We start from the raw sequence: 17,153 nt of genomic DNA on the forward strand, positions 1-17,153 counted from the left end.
TTCCCATCAATTTCAATGTAGAACCCAATTAAAAATGAATGTGAGATGCAATCTGTACAGAGTTTAAAGTGCTGTATTTATTAGTGTTATTGCTGAGTTTAAGCATCATTTCAGAGAGTTAAGCACCTGAATTATGCCAAGGCAAATCTACTTTGCACTTGACTGTCAAACTGATTTGCAGCAAAGCCCCAGCCTGGGATTAAGATCAACATCCAGACATCTGGAACTGGTTGAGTGATAAAGAAAAATCCTGACTGTAATATCAAGCAGCACAAATGGGCAAGAAGGTGCAGCATTACCCTCCAGCTGCCTTGAGGCTAAGGGGAGAAAAATAATTTAATACTGAATAAGGCAGGATGGTTGGGGTGAGGGCTGCCTACACTGGATCAGAATTGCTGATTTAATTTGTAACACTGACTGAACCTTGCTGTCACATGGATCTGTGCCTCCTAAGTGGCTGAACATACAGACATGGGGTTTGCCTGATTAGATCTACATGAAGAAACAAGGCCATGAATTTTACAGCGACTTCATGGCATAACAGCAACCAGGTGCCAGTGTCAAATATCTGTCCTTTTCTGGGATGAGAGGAAACAGAAAAGAAACAAGAAGATGTCTTTGTTATCAAAAGCTGATGGGATATGTGGTACACAGTGCCAGAGAATTACTAAAAGTGAATGTTCAAAATAACCTGAAATTCAGGTTATTAGTATCAGATTTCCTGAATTAATATCAGATTTCCCATTTCAAAGTGGCTCATAGAAAAGCATGGGAGGGTGATCAGCAGGTAATTATGTCAGAGAAGCTTTTCTTCTGTCCTGTTCTTATTCCCATCCACAAAACCATTTCAATAGCCTTGTTTGCCTCTGCTAAAAGATTCAATGTGCTGAGAACTGTACATGGTTTCAATTATTAGTGAGATACTAGCAGATTTGTACCTGCTTGTTAATTTTTTGTTAGGCCAAAAAACATTTATGGTTATTCTCATACCTTATACCAAAAAGTATTGTTAAAATTCAAATCACATAGGATATTTATTTGTTATCTAAATGCTCAGTAGCTTATCAAAATCTTTACCAACTTGGGTAACAAGCACTTTTAGATATTTCTGTGTTTAGGTGTCTATACATACTTCTTTAAAGCATGTTTTCCTTGCAATGCACACCTTCTGATTTATTTTAGGCATGTTCTAACATGGAAGAGACACCTATCAAGATCACAAGACCCTGGTGGTGTAACTCCCTGGGAGGCACCCCAGCCTGCTGAAACCAAGGGAGCTTACCCCTGGCTTCCCATGGCTTTGGGTCAGACCATCAAAAGCAGTGAGAGGGCCCTGTGCTTATCATCTGCCCCCTGGCTTGTATTTTCATGCATTATTTCCACTTGATATTGCTAAGAAATGTTAAGTCTCACAAACATGAAAGAAAGAATCACAGTTTATATTGTAATAGGAGAAAGTATGTTTATTATATTTAAAAGCATCCATTCTCGTGGATATACAGAGATTACTTAATTTTATCACTACCACTCAGTAGGTATAATAACTTCCATCAACTGCAGGAAAAAAAGTGTACAGCTAGAATAGTTTTTTTCCACTGTCAATTTTATTACAACCCATTGCATTATGTTCCACATCCCACATTGCAACAGTTTTAACCATGCAGCTGCTGAGAGCTCAGATGCAGATTTTCAGGCCTGCCTGAAAATCTACCCAAGGTGTCTACCTCTTACTATAAAATAATGTAAGTCACTGTAATGGTAGTTTTTGGTATGTCTAAATCTTAAGGCTATAGGCACTGAGAGAAACTCATGGTGTGAAGTTTAAGGCACCTGATTCTTCACAGGGTGCTCTATGATGGTTTGATCCCAGGAGAGAAATGTGCAAATGCCAGCACATCAGTTAAAGATAGAAAAATGTAGCCAACAGGAAACACAAAGAGAAGAAAACAGAAGTCCAAAATGTTATAAAATTAGAAATCAGAAGTGCTCTTCACAGAAGAACAGGAGAGAGAGGATTTGATCTCAGAAGTGCAGCTGATACAAATGTATGCAAACATATCTCCCATAGCCACATCCAGCCTCAAAGAGAGAGGGATGCTAGCAGAGGAGTCAGAAGGAGCACCTGGGTCACCTTTCCCCATGAGAACAGACCATGTCCCTGGGGTTTGGGAAGCATCTCTTCACTGTGACACCCTGCTCATCTTCTCACACTGCAGATCCCAGCTTCCTGACCCTCACAAAATCATCTGCCCTGCCAAGACTGTTGAGATATAAACCAGCTAAAGCCCGCTGGAGGTGCCCTCCCAGCTGAAAGGTGCACTTCCAGTTTAGCTGCCCCATTCCAGTGGATATATTCAGATACTGGGAAAAATCTGGGCCTGCATACCTGGATACCTGGATAGACATTTATACAGGATGCACTAAGGTATTAGAGACAGTTGCAAATTTACCATACTTACAGAAGATTTTATAAAATACTGTTTCACTCCCCTATTGTTCAGTATCTGTGAGTGGGACTATCTTTCTGTAAGATGTGACCTTAATGGAGACAGCAAGAAAGTCAAACTAACGTCTAATTCAATGCCACTCAGAAAATGTTGAAATATTTTTTTTCCTACTAACATGTACTTCAGCCCTGCAGCACAAGCAAAATGTCAAATGAGTCATTTTTACACCATTACTTTGAAAAATCCACCACAATCATATTCTGATTTTTAAATAATGTATTTCTGTGAGAAAGCCATTCCACAAATTTTTTTTTAAATTCTCTAGTTTTCTTCACTATAAAGATATTCTTCAGAAAATTTTTGGTAGATATCCTTCATTTACTTTTTGAAAATAAATAGCCTGAATTAAGTTTATTTTTTTTTCTTTTAAAGAAGTATCATTGTAAAGTTGATTAATTTCTTATTGATTGGCTGTGGTTTAATCACAGTCTCTCCTAACCTAAGTGGAATCTTAAATATTTCTTTCTACAATGGAATCCTGTTAAAAAAATAATGAAAGTTCTTCTCACTTGCCTTCAAGAGCTCTATTAACATAATGTTTGTTCAATGCACAATTGCTTTTCTAGCATAGTTATTACAGCAATAACTCACAGAGGATATATGAGGGTAATAACCTATGTTTAAAGAAGGAGAAGCTGCTAGGAGGTGCAAATTCACAAAGGCCAAAGCCTGTTGGGATCTTTAAGTTTCTGAAACAAAAAGAAATAATAGGAGCAGGTGGGAGTTGGATTTTATGTTGCAAATGTTTGCCTGGATCAAAGAAGAAAAAGCAGGGAGCTCAGCGCAGGTCTTACTGATCCCTGTTTTTCCTGTATCTGTTTGTGTATTTTTTATCCAGCTACACATATGCTAATATAAAGTTGTATATAATACTCCTGCTTCTAGCACTACTTATTAATTTTATTTTAAATAGTCATAGCTTTAAAAAAACCACAGTGAGACAATTTGTTTTGGACTAGAATATATGCATTCTTCTCTCACTATATGTACTAATATACTAATACTTTTTCTTTCTCAGCTCCTGACTGTTTCATTCCTTTTCATCTTGTGGAGGGCTCAAAGCAAGAACACCTTTATCACACTGAAAAAGGAAAACATGAACTTGAATTGACTCAAATGGGAAAGAAACTAGGAATCTCCCTTCATCATTCATTTTCTGGGAGGATGGTCTATGCAGTATGACCTCCAGTATGGCATGGGTAAACTCTTCCTTTCTTTACCAAGGAGAAAAGTGACCTCGTGCTGTTTTATTCAGAAGCAGCAGTTTTCTGCTGTCCTGGTGGTAGCTGTCAGCTGAGCAGAGCCAGGCCTCAAGACTGCTGAACAGCCCAATCTCAGACCATGGGGGCGAGGACCACACAAGCTCCTGAGGTCTGTGCATCTGTGACTCAGCCTCCCAGGGGCTCCACTCTCTCCCTGTGCTTTAGGGGCATTAAACCCAGGGCACAGCTGCAGGGTTTGGATTTTCTCTGGGACAATGGCACGTTCAGCCCCCAGCTGCAGAGCATGTGGAACGATTCCTTGGGTCCACTCTACCTTTCCTCTTGACTGACTGAAGCCAGCCCTTCGACTGAGCAGTACTTAGAGAAGGTAACTGCAAATCTGGGGAAGGCAGAGTCTACAGAGCTCCCTGGATGGTCCTCAACAACTTCAACTTCAGCACAGTCAGCTCCTTCATAGCCCTGACACAGCAGCAGACAATGTCTCTGCCATTATTTCCAGATCTTCATTTGATCTTTCTCCTCTCACAATAAATCCTGGGTTCTCCAAGGCCCAGGAGAATATTTAAAAAATATTAGGCCCAAAAATTTAAATGTAGATATGTTGAGGCTCTTAAAATTCCAAGATCTGGAAGGTCTTAAAATTTAAGTGTAGATATGCTGAGGCTGTCCAGGTTCTTTGCACATATGATATATTGTCCTGACAAAGATGCCTCCTTCACACCTCAGCTGCTGCTGTGACATTGATAACATAGGGCTCAAATTCAGAATCAACACATTTTTCACTTCTCTGCAGTTGTTCTGCTAATGGTACAAATTTTGGCTAATATGAGACTACCCACTTTATTTTTTCCTTTTGCATTCTAAAAAATATGCAATATTTAAGGAGCCTACATTAATTAATTCATCCGGGATAACATAAATTTCACTAATTTAAAGGATTGTTATGAATTTTTATACTGAAAATACAATCCTGTTGAGGAGCAAATAACTTCAGCAACTTGCATTCCCCAGGAAACAGCAGTGTGTAGATCTTTGAAGAAGCCATGATATATGCTAGAAAAGCAGGTGATGTCAGCGTGGCTGTGTGGCAAGACTGTGGGTGTCTGGAGCTGATGGAGAAGCTCCAGAAGCTTGCCTTTGTCGCTTGACTGGGGTAGAAGGAAATTCACCCTCCTATTCATATTGATTCTGACAGAGACCACATCCAAATGTTTAAAAAATTTGCTGAAGTAATTGAATTTTCTGGGGACAACTGAACACTTATTTTCAGCCATTCATTCTCATGCTGGCTGCATTTTCTATACTATCTGCCAGGAGAAAAAAAGCCCAGAACACCCATTTCACACAACTTTAAGGTAAAAGTCTTTTTTTTTTTTTTGTGGCAAAGTTTGATGTGTAGCTTCCTGAAAACTCTGGGACATGGCAAAGTCTCAAAAATCAATGTTTGATTTTAACGTGGCTAGGTCTGCTTTGTATTGCAAAAGCTCTCCATCTGATCTTAACAGCCTGCTTTCTTTTTCTTGCCCACACACAAGGACAATTCTTATAACCTGACAAATTGCTGAGCACCACCACTAGACCTTGTCTGGTGTGCTAATCATGCTCTAGATAATTTCCTAGTGTTTTACCCAGCTGGAAGGGAATTTGACCAGGATGATAACTACTGAGGGACAGTCTTCCAAACTGCCTGGTATTAGCCATTGGCTTCCTACTGCTGGCTGCCTCACAAGAGGCTTGTTTGGCCAGGAAGAACTGACCACATTCCATGTTGTCCTGGCTGGAGGACAGCAAAGACTGGTTAAGCACTCAGCTCTGCTCTGATGGTGCCAAGTACTCAGGACTGGTGCAGTCAGATACTCTTTATTAACAGGGTAAAATGGGGATCTTACACAATGCATTTGAGCCAGGCTAAGGTTTACCTCTAAAGAAGTTAAACTCATATCTCACCAAATAACAACACCTGCAGTTCCCAGGGTATTCTCTCCAATAGTGTTAAAAGGATCTTGCTACAGTGAAAAGAGTAAAGATATCACTGTCAGGTTAATTCAGCATCTCACAGCCTTTCTAAAGTAATCCAGCAGTATGTTATGAGGCTGTCTCCCAGACTAGGGCTTCATTCTGGTCCCTATGAACTATATTTTATTATGGCTAAAGGTTTGCTGTCTAGATTACAGCGAGTATTAAACTGAAGTTGCAAACTTAGGTACGTCTGAGATGTTGGTAATAAGGAAGTGAATAAATTACTTAGGGAGGAAAAAAATACATTTAATCCACTTTGATGCAAAAAATTAATCACAGTTATTTGATAACTCATAAATTACTAGAAGCAATCTAAATCCTTTCATTAAAGTGGGATTTTTCACACAAGAATTTCCCAAAACATTTCCTCAGTTTTCTTTTTGTTGATAAGGGGAAGGAGAGAGCCATTTTGCTGTGTCAATCAGTTGTTTTCCAGTCCCTCTCCAGTTTGAAAGCTGTGATTCCAAAGGCATGCATTGTTCTTGCTCCCTAGGAGCTCACTCAGATTCTTATAAAAACCTAGAAAAAGCAACTGTAAATAGGCCCACACTATAGAAGGGAAATACCAGCATTGTGCAACCTTAAATGAAAAACAAAGTGCAACAATTGGCAAAAAAATTTTAAGAATTTCAGTTACTATATTCTTTCAAATTTACATCCTGTCTCATTTTGTTCCAAGGAGATGTCTTTCATTGTCCTGCTCATAGAGCAGGCTGTAAAGAGAATGGACTTATCTCAAAATTACTGTCACGTGTGTGTTTGTATGTGCTCAGCTGATGTGAGCAGTACTCCTCTGTTCTGGGGCCTGGTCCAACATAGGTATTACGGGACTAAATTATACGTTTTTTAGGTGGAGGCATGCAGAAAGACTGTTGGTTCCAAATTTCCATTCTTATGTCAGAACAAGTTGCTAACATTTCTGCCTCAGTTTCCCTTCTAAAAAAAGGGGAGGTGTCTGGGGATTAGTGATTGCATACCTGAATAGAAGAAAGTACATGAGGGAGGAATAGTGTATTAACAGCCTCCTATGTACTACAGCAAATTTCTGAACTCCTTTTAATCTATTCAAATGCTTGCTTGAGTACAGCCTAGTTAGGAATTAAAGCAAACAAAAGAGGAAAAAAAGTATATTCAAGGCTGTGTTTTTTCTTCAGAACATTGCGCTCTTTAAAGCATGTGGATAATTAGCATGAACCAGCAGAGCTGGCCCAAGTAGGAGGTTTTCCATCCTGATGCACCATCTGCAAGAATGGTTAAAGGATAAATGCAGCCTACATTGTTCCAGCAAAATCTTCCAGTAGAGAGAAATAATAAAGACTCCTCTCTATGGCCTAGTCAGATATACATAAATACAGAACAAGCATAATATTGGGATGCCATGGAGGAAATCCCTATGGATTCATTCAACCTAAACTGAGAAAAGTACAAAATGTTTTTGGCTGTTTCCAAGGGGTTTCTAAATGTCAATGGAAAGATACAGAGCTGAAAAGCTATCTCAGAGACAGGAAAATTCATTGTTCCTCAAAACTTCACTCTTTGGGCAGGAGCCAGTGTAGTTCTGATCATGGAAACTGTAATTTTGACAGTCAGGGTATTAAGTAGCATTCCCACAGGCCCTTTGGTTTGCTTTCCATTCCTAAAGCAATTGTTTCCTTCATAAAAGTTGTTGCACTTTCTTCAAAGGAAATTGATAACATTCAACATCATTTGTTGAAATATCCCTTTTCAGTTATGAATTTCCTGGACTTTCCTCTCTGGACATCCTTTACACCACACTCATTTGCAGGCCCACTGAGGTCTCCAGTGTGTGCAATCTGTGACAGCTACCACAGTGAACACCTCAGCTGGGATCTAATAGTTAATGCCATGTCTTTTTTCTCTGGATGGGTTTGAACACTGAAGTTTTAGGGTATGGCACCATTAACATGGATTACCTGTGATGTGCCTGCCCTCTTGCCTTAGCTAGGGGCCTTCAAATCATATAGAATATTTTCGGGTTCAGTGCATCGTCCCTCAGGACACCCAGTTCTGTCAGGCATTCCAGGAGCCTTGAAAGGCTTTCTCTCCCTAACTAGTGGTCAGGCTGATTTCAAAGTGAGAGAAGTCCAGATGAGTGTTTTGTGCAGCCATGCCAGGGGCTGAAAGGCGAACAGTGGAACTGTGTTCCATTTCCAGGAAATACTTTTGCAACTTAAGGGATGACATTGGGCAGATCTCCCAGTCTGTCTGTAAAATATAACAGAAGTGCTATTAGTATTTATTCCATATATAGATATATGAATTGATATTGGTCAATTCTAAGGCATCTATTGTGCTCACACTGAAGAAACAAGGTGAGCACAATCTAACCCAAACAAAGGGGGAAATTCCCAGCCAAAGTAAATTGGTGTAAGTCTGTAAGCCAGCATACCACAGTTACTTTTCTCATCAATTCACCGAGGGTGTTGCCATCACTTCAGTGGGCCCCAGGATATCTTAGTGGCTGTGGCTGTAGCAATGTCAAGTCTCATGAAGACATGGTTTCCTTATCATTCAAGCTTTCTCAATAACAACCAGAGTGACTCTGAAATCAAACCTTGGCTTTTATCACCATCTTCACAATTTCATGAGCATCCCTGGCCTGTCTATGCAATGCCAGCCAGAGATACTCCAAATAGCTCTAAACAAGCACATATATTTCATTGTCACTGTGCAGTACCATAAAGGGATCCAAGTTCAAACCCTTGATAGCAATAAAGCAGATACATGAACACTTGTCCTGAGCTATTTATTAGCCTGCCTCCACTATAATGTGCAGCTAGTATCTTTCAGACAATGTCTGATATCTCTGCACAGCACTGCAGTGTGCAATGTGGACTTTGTAGCTAAGGCCTGTGCCACTACCATGGGCAGCATCATTAATCACAAGGTCCCTACAGCAAAACCTATATATGTATGTGGAAGAGAGAGAGAGTTGTATAATTTTCCAGCTCCAAGATCTCCCCTGCATTCAAAACCCTGGGAAAATCCCACACACCTATACAATCAACCATCACGGATTTGTATTTGAGCTCTATTGTTGTACTTCTTTCTCAGTCCTAGCTTACTTTTTTATCTCTCCTGGGATTGTGACCTACTAGAGATGAGGATCACGGGTGGGATATGGGCAGCCAGGCTGTTACATATGTACTGCTGGCAATAGTGTAGCTATGCTACCCTTTCTGTCTCTCAAAACAGAAATATTGAGGAATATCTATGCACCTGAGGCGCATTTATGGGCCTCCCCAGTCCCCCGTTTTTCTGCTATTTTAGGGTAAGCCTAGCATAACTTAATTTCATCGAAACCATCAACATCCAAGGTAACCAACCTAGGTATTTTTAATAAGCCTTTGATGCCCTCAGGGTATAATCTTCTGACAGTCTGAGGCACAGATTTTTTTACAGCATACGAGGTGTGCCTGTTCCTCTGGCTGACCAGGCAGCCCTGGAGCAGGAGCAGTGCAGGATGGGGCAGACGCTGCAGAAGTCAACGTTTTGTCAGAGACTCTCACCCCATGAGATTCACAGCACATAGCAAACCTGGGTTTTCAAACTCAAAAAAATTCAGCCCACATAGTCACAGCAGCATTACTGAGCCTTTTAGAAAATGCTGTTAAAGAAAGTTAGCCTGATTATCTCTCAGAAAGCATATACTAGAACTCAAACTTGGCAAAGACACTCAGGGCTTGTCAGCATTAGAGGGAGGCCAAACTGAATTTCTCACCAAAAGACTGCACAGCCAAAACTGGAAGATTATCAGTTTGCTCTTTTGAGGAGACAATCAACCAAAGCACTACCTTCAAAGAGTCAGGCTGCCCCATAGCTGCAGAGAGATGGAGAAGAGGGACAGGGACCTCCTGCCAGCCCAGCAGCCCTGCTCCTTGCACCATGCCTGGGATCAACATGTACTTCTGGCTTTCCAGGAGGGTTCCATGGAGGCTGCAGCACTGCTGGTCAGCAGCTTTGGCAAAAAAACAGATGGAAAATGCAGACCTTGCTGTGCTGGGCACTATTGCTGAGCATTGCACTTGTAGTTCACACAAAAACTGAGCTGTAAAAAAATCCTGCCAGAGGGCAGCAAATCCCTACAATTGCTTGTTTTTCACATTGTGATTCTAAACTGCAGCGAGTTTCCCTGTGCTACCACCCTGTGCTTCCTCGTTTGTAGCAGACTGGCCCAGGGAGGTGTCTCCACCTGTGCTGGGCACATCCTCAGGTGAGTTCCATGATTCCAGGGAGCACTTCCCACGCAGGACCTCTGTCACTTGGTGTGACACAGTGGTGTGCTCTGGCAGGCAGCCATGCCCTAGGCCACCAAAACCCAGTGGGCTCACCAGAGGCTGCCCTTCCTGGGATCTGCCTACCAGTGGGAAGCAGGGAGGCTCAGCTCTCCCACTCTGTGGGTTCACACATCTCCCCTCAGGCAGGACTGGGGTGCAATTCTCCCTAGGCTTTACTTCATGCTGAATATACTGATTTGCTGCTCCGAAGCCCTCTGAGCTGGCATATGGCAAAGTATCAGCAAGCTGAAGAAAATAATAACAATAAAAATAGCAGCAGCAACAACAATATAACAACCACAATATCATTATGGGTTACTGAAGACTGCAAAGTGGCAGACCACCTTGACCCCTGAGAGAAACCTTTCTGGGTAACTCAGCACAGAAGGATATTTGCAGGAGCTCTATTGTTAAGGAGGAAATGGCTGCACTTTTTTACTCAGTGTCATGGCAAATCATTGACTTCTGACTTCTAATTTTATTCCATTTGATAAATTTAGCCACAACACACACACATGCTCCATCTGAGAACAGTCTCTTGTTTGCAACATGCAGAAAGGATGTGCCCAAGCTCTGCTCAATATCTTTCCCTTTCCCCAGACTTTTCAAAGTTGTTTCCAGTTGTGCAGGATTGCTAAAAATTATCCTCTTCTTTTTGCTTGGTATTTCTTTCACTTGTATCTATCATGAACATACCCTTTCTGCTAACTAGATTTTCCTTTGGCAAGGGGAGGCAGCCCATCTTGGCATCCAGCTGACAGAGAAAATGAAGAACGAACAGCAATTTCCAATGCAGAGAAAGTAGAAACTGTGTTACTTTACTAGGCAGCAAACAGCTCTAGCTAAGACTAAGCAAAGTCAGCTTTAAAAAGGCAGTTCTGAAGTGAAGACACATAGAGAGAAATACTTGAACCAAAACAAAAGATACTGCTGAAAAAAATAGCTAACAAAATGATAAGAAAATGACTAAGCATTCATCAGTTTATATAAACCCTGTATCTCTCTCCCCAGATTAATCTAGAACACAGGAATTAATATTCAACCTTTGTCATCTGTCTTGTAACAGAAAACCTACTCCAGTGATGTTACACTATTCATATCAAGAGATTACAAAAATTAATAATAAAGACAATGATATTTTCTCCTTTCTACAACAATATGGCATTGAAAAAGCACAGCCTTGATGGGCTTCAACGAGGCTGTCTCAACAGGCAAGCCAGTTGCCAAATACTCTTATCAAAGACAGGAATGTTTTTTAAAAGAAGAATTTTCACACCCACAGAGATCCAATAAAATCCCTGGATTTTTACAAAATAATCCTTTTGTTGACTTTTTATCAGCAAAGCTAAGGTTGATACACTCAGAAGTCTGATGATGGAATGAGCTTTTTTCCAGTGGAAGTCATGCTGTCGGCAGTGAATTTTGCTGTCTGTGCTGGACCCAGATTTGGTGGCAATGTGCTTGGGGGGTGTTGGCAAAGGAAATGAGCCACAGGGCCTGCAGCAGCCTCAGGCAGGGGAGCATGGCAGGATGCATTCCTGCTGCCTCTGCCTTTCCTCACATGGGTGGGGGCTTACTGCATCAAGGCAACCTTGAGATATTTGCCTCACTGATATTCTGCAGAGTATCTCTCTCATTTTAGTAAATGAAGGGGATGGAATATGCAACAAAATGGATAATAAAAATGGAGAACACAATAATAATCATAAAAATGAATAAATTATAATAAAATAGATCTCATTGCACAATTATCAGCCTGACACTGATGGCTGATTATAGCCATGAGTCATTCTCTTTTAGTACAGTCCTTCACTGATCCCAATGAAGGTGCCAGAAAACTTGAGCAGCATTAACTGAGGGACATTTCAAAACTAGGGCAGGGCCTCCTCAAAATGCTACAAAGTAAAGTATGAATCAGATACAATAGAGCTATTTCCCTAGCACTGTAAGGAATGAGTTGAAAAATTAAAAGTTGAAATGCTGAATTACTGGAAGGTAATTTTGTAGAGAGATCACGTTTAGCAGACAAATTACAACTGTGTGTTGGGCTCATCGGGACAATCATTTGGCCTCTATCATCTCAGCTCCTTTTGTTACTGTAGCAAATTTTTCTTATTTACATGAGAATACGTGAATTCTGGTGGCCTACTAGATAGCTGGACTTCTGAACCCAAAAATGTCCCCCACTTCCTGCTGCATAAATGTCTCTTGTCTGCAGACAATTAGACCTGACAGCAGTCCAGCCTGGGAGATTAGACTCATGCTTAGTCCTAGCAAAAGGCAGGTGGTTTGATGGATTGATTTAATGGCTCACAGAAACACCCATAGCAGCAGTCCTTGTGCTTAGCTTGTGCTTTCCTCCTGCTCTTGGCACCAGTGACTGCATGCACTGAAATAATCACAAAGCCTCTTTGGCCCATGTCCAGCCTTACAAGATTCTCAGTGGTCAATAGCACAGTTATACACCTGTTTTGAGCCCAGAGGTTTTCCAGAACTGCCTTTTCCAAAGATGGCAGCCTTTACACTGGGGGCTATGTTTTGCATGCTTACACTATAGAGTCAGCACAGTGGCCTGAGCTCTAGAACAGCTGAGTGGGCTGCATTGCTACTCAGTTGTCTTCAGGAGGTATAGCATATTAAAAATCTTATGGATTACAGCATGTACACAGCAAGAGTTTCGCATTCTTTGAGGGTATTTCTCTAGTACTGTAAGGAATGAGCTGTAAGGAATCAGCCTTATGACATAAAAACTGAGTTCAGGAGTGGGCTTCAGCTGGCTGCCAGGACACCCAGGTTTCCTGCCACACTGCTCATTTACCTGTCGTCCAAAATAACCACACTGCAAAGAGTGGGAGATGGGGCATGTGCCCAGACCACAATCCAGCATAGCCAGCCTCCTGCCTTCAGGCTGTGTTAGGAAAAATGTCCATTTAAAAGTATCAGAACTGCTTGGGCTCTCCCTCTGCCTCTCTTCACCTCATAGCATTTTAAATTGTGCTGAATTGGTTCTTTTGAGGGGCAGCTTTCCTCTCTGCCCTCTTTCCTGATGCAATTGTAAGGCAAATCCTAAATGAAAACTGAACCAGTGATGCTTAATGTTCCAAGCATGTTCTTCTCATGGAAATGAAACAGAAGATTAGCCCTGTGCAACAGAAAGGAGCTGACTCTCCTCCTACCACCCTTTCTGGGGTCCAGCAGAGTTACTGTGTATTTGAAGTAGGGTAAGATCAGCCCCCAAAGTGAGCAGAACAAGCACCCACACGCACAGTGGAGTGATTACAGCTTGCACCCACCGCCAGCAGATATGGGTGACATTCCTCTCTTCCTACTCCTACAGAATAGCTGTAACACAACAACAATAATGACAAAAAGGTTGATTTTTTTAATCTCCACCAGCTGAGCATTCGATTAGAGCTAAATGTTAGTGTTGCAGAAAATGCAACAATTCAGTGTTGTCAGTCTAAGGGATTATTTCAATTATTCTAAGCCAAGGGGTCATGTAAACCTGGGTAAGCCTCATGTATGGATGGAGACTTTGAACAAACCTAATGAGCCTCTCTCAGTGGCCATGCCCCTGTAGTGCCTTTTCATCTAGCTCTCAGCTGTCACAGGACCTGCTGGCTCACTGCAAGGAGCACAGAGGGGATATTTCGAGGAACTGCTACTTACAGTCCTTACAGCAGCTGGTGGGTGCTGGGAACTAAAGGACTAACACCCGTCTAAAAGGAAAATTCCAAGGATGAACAAAGCAAACATGAATATTTTATGCCTGCTTTTCAGCTACTCCAAGTCTATGATGATAAACTGTCTTACAGCAGATAAGGTTATGCCCCTTTAGGAGTGGAGAATGCAAAACCATATTAAAATAGGAGATTTTTTTTTTTTTCTGGTGAGGTTCATGTGAAAAGTGAAGTATCTCTACCACTCAAATTAGCATCTTCAGTGAGATCAACTTGGCTTATTATTGGTTTTTAATCCAGGTATGCTCTGACCTGTGAATGGCTGCTGAGATATGAATACAGCAGTGGTGCTTACAATCATTGCCCCTTCTAAATCAAAGTGTATTGGTACCTGAATTCCTGTGGAGGCCCAGGAAGAATTTGTCTCATTCCTCCCTACTTCTAGCTTTAGAAAAAATGCCCACACCATGAAGTTTGATGCTGACACTTAAGAAAACAATACTTGTCCAAGGAGCAGTCCAAAGCTTCCAAAGGACTTTAGTTCATGCTTGTTACTTTATCCCATGCAAAGAGCATCACTGTCCATTGTAGGTACTCGAGGTCTCTGTGGGATCTTTGAGCCTGACTCAGTTTTACAAAGCTTGAGGCAGCACCTTTGATAGAGCAGTGAGTGGCCTGCACTGGCCCTGCCTCTGTCCTGTCCCTACCAAAGCCAGCTTGCATCTTGCCTGGGAGAAGTGTTCCCCCATCCCTGGGTCACACTGGAGGAAGATCAGAATCATCACCAGGGTCTTTGGTCTCCCATTAGGGAAATCCTGTGTCAAACTGCCCTGCCAGTGCTTTGGGTATTCCCTGTACCCACAGAGCTAAGACAGCCCAGCAAGGGAGAGGCAATAGCTGGCATTTTAACACTCCCACTGGGAGCCACGTGCAGAAATGGAGAGGCAGAATCCCTGGGCATTAAAATGCTCACTTCTCCTCAGGGTGGGGACAGCCAAGCACAGCCACACATGGAGGGCAAGGGTAGCAGCACAAGGTGAGTGCAAGTGTCAGCTGAGAAACCCAGCTGTCCTCTGTGTGCACGAGCCACTGGCCATATTGCTGTCCAGGAGGGAGGCGTGAGCCCTGCAGGGTTTCCACAGCTGTGGGACACAAAGCCAAGGCAAGGAGCACCTTCAGCAGAGGGAAAAACTAAATGCGTTTAGTTCTACCATGCAAACTCAGCTTGGAAGGAGCAATACAATAAATGCTCTTAATAATCTGCTGTCTAATTGACTGAGAAGGTTATTACTACCATGAAAACAAACATAATTTTTCCAAAAACTGCCCACAAATATGAGACTTTTTAACTGTCTGAGGAAAAAAAAAGCAGGACTGATGATATAGGCTGCTTTGTTTTCATAGACATTAGAGAGCACCTTAAATAAAAGCTAGGAAAGTTTTTGCTGTAATGGGAAAATGACAAAGGAGCTCTGACTTTCTCTGAGAAAACAGACTGCCAGTGTGTTAAAATATCACCCTGGTCAAAAAAATCAATAAAATTTTTGAAGAGGCCAGATTTAATGTTGAAACAGAAGCAGCCACATAAGTGAAGTTTAAAATACTGTTGTTTGAAATTATAGAAGTCTGCTTATTTTTAGCTGGTTAGATGCTGTTATCTTCCTGTATAAAAGGGGTTACATAATAGACATAATCCAAGCAGCAGCACAGGCCATGCATGCCAGGCTATAAGGTTATGCAACTGCTCCAAGCCTGCTCCTGCCAGGCAGAAAACAAAGCCTCACACCCCTCAGAACTGTTGTACTGCTTCTGAGTCAAACTCACAGACACATCCAGTACAGAATGAACATGCCTAGTCTCATTTACATGTGCATGTAGATATCTATGGATATCAACACATATTCACATATCCACTTGTTTTCTTGTTACAGCTTAAACAAGGTATTCCTTGAATCAGAATAATGCTGCCGTGGAATTACTCTGTTGACATTCAACAAGGGATAATCTGATATGTTGTGAGTGTTAAAAGCAGCAAAGTTAACTCTCAAAGTTAAATCAAACTTAATTTGGGAAGCCATGGAAGGAATTCTCCCCTTTTTCCTAATGGGACCTCTAGCTGCTCCTTACTGCTATGGTATTTGGAAGGCACACGGTGCCATGGCTGAGTGAGAACATCTCAGGGGCTTTAAATTCATTAAGCAATATGCCACAGCATTGTTTTTCCTTAGGCTTTTAGAAGAATAGAACTTTTGTATCTGAGAAGCTGCACTGTTCCCAGCCAGTACAGTTCTTCAAAGTGTACAGAACTATCATTTTCTACTTGTTTTAACCTGTGTTTGCAAACACTCCCACCCTCTGAGTCCAGCACAGATTGACAGGAAATTAGTTTTCCTGAAAGGTAAAGAAAAGAGAAGTTGTGTCTGCCACGGCATCTTAAGCATCAAATTTTCTTTGGCAAAAAACTTTCATATGTACCCTTATTGTGCATGATTTAATTCATTATCTACAACAAACAGTTTCAGTGCAAAACTGATATAATTTTTAATTCAAGCAACATCTTTTTAATCTTAGCAAGGAGTTTTAAGAGAAGATTTGTATACAAAAATGTATTTATGTGCAGAATTACAAGTCCCAACTGGTCTAAGTCCCAGCTGGTCTAGATTTCCTTCTGTTAGTTTCATTGGCGAGAGCTGTTAGCTCCTTTCTAAACAATCCTATCATTCCCATTTTTACAAGGCCACTGATTCTAGCTGAGAGCACTGCATTTGGAAGAAGCTGATGAAACACAAAAAAGCTATGTGAACACAGCCAGGAAGCCTTTCTCGTCTTTTTTCAACCTTAAAACTCAGTGGCAAAAGGGTACTTCAGAAAATGCATTAAATATCCATGTTCCTGAGTTGGGCCATGCCAGGAGAGTTTTACTTATGCTGACTTTGGCATCTTGTGAGGCACCAAGGTCTGGGCTGATCACTGCAAGGAGCCCTCAGTCCTGGGGGATTCAGCAGGTGCCCTGACACGGCAGTGTCCCCATCCATGGAGGCAGTGTCCCCATCCAAGGAGGAAGGGCAGAGGTGCCAGGCACTGCCCTTCCCCTGCCACACACACCCTGGGCTGAGCTGGGTGAGCCATGGCAGATGCTGCCAACTGCATACCAAGGCTGCTTACTCACAGTTTGTTGTCTTGGGTGACAATACTCAGCTTATGGCTTTGTTACCACTTCATTGTGGGTTTTGTCCGCTTCCCTAGCCCTGGCTCAACATTATGGGCAGAGCCATGTGAGTCAGATGGAGGAATTCATGCAAGTTTCAGGAAAAAAAAAGCATTGTGGGAAAGCACCTGTATTTTAACAAGGGAACATTTGACCTGGTGGGTTTCCCAATCCAGATCAGGTCAAGGGTCCCTGAGCAGCTGTGGGAGTGGGAGGAA

At 41.8% G+C, this 17,153-nt stretch overlaps 1 pseudogene; it reads right to left on the reverse strand.

The window, feature by feature from the left end:
• Positions 1-3,918: 3,918 nt before the first annotated feature.
• Positions 3,919-8,342, reverse strand: LOC120510663 (annotated as a pseudogene).
• Positions 8,343-17,153: the final 8,811 nt, after the last annotated feature.

The sequence above is a fragment of the Passer montanus genome, unplaced genomic scaffold, assembly GCF_014805655.1.
Source record: "Passer montanus isolate IOZ18808 unplaced genomic scaffold, ASM1480565v1 scaffold6, whole genome shotgun sequence".
In the NCBI taxonomy this organism is placed as follows: Eukaryota; Metazoa; Chordata; class Aves; order Passeriformes; family Passeridae; genus Passer; species Passer montanus.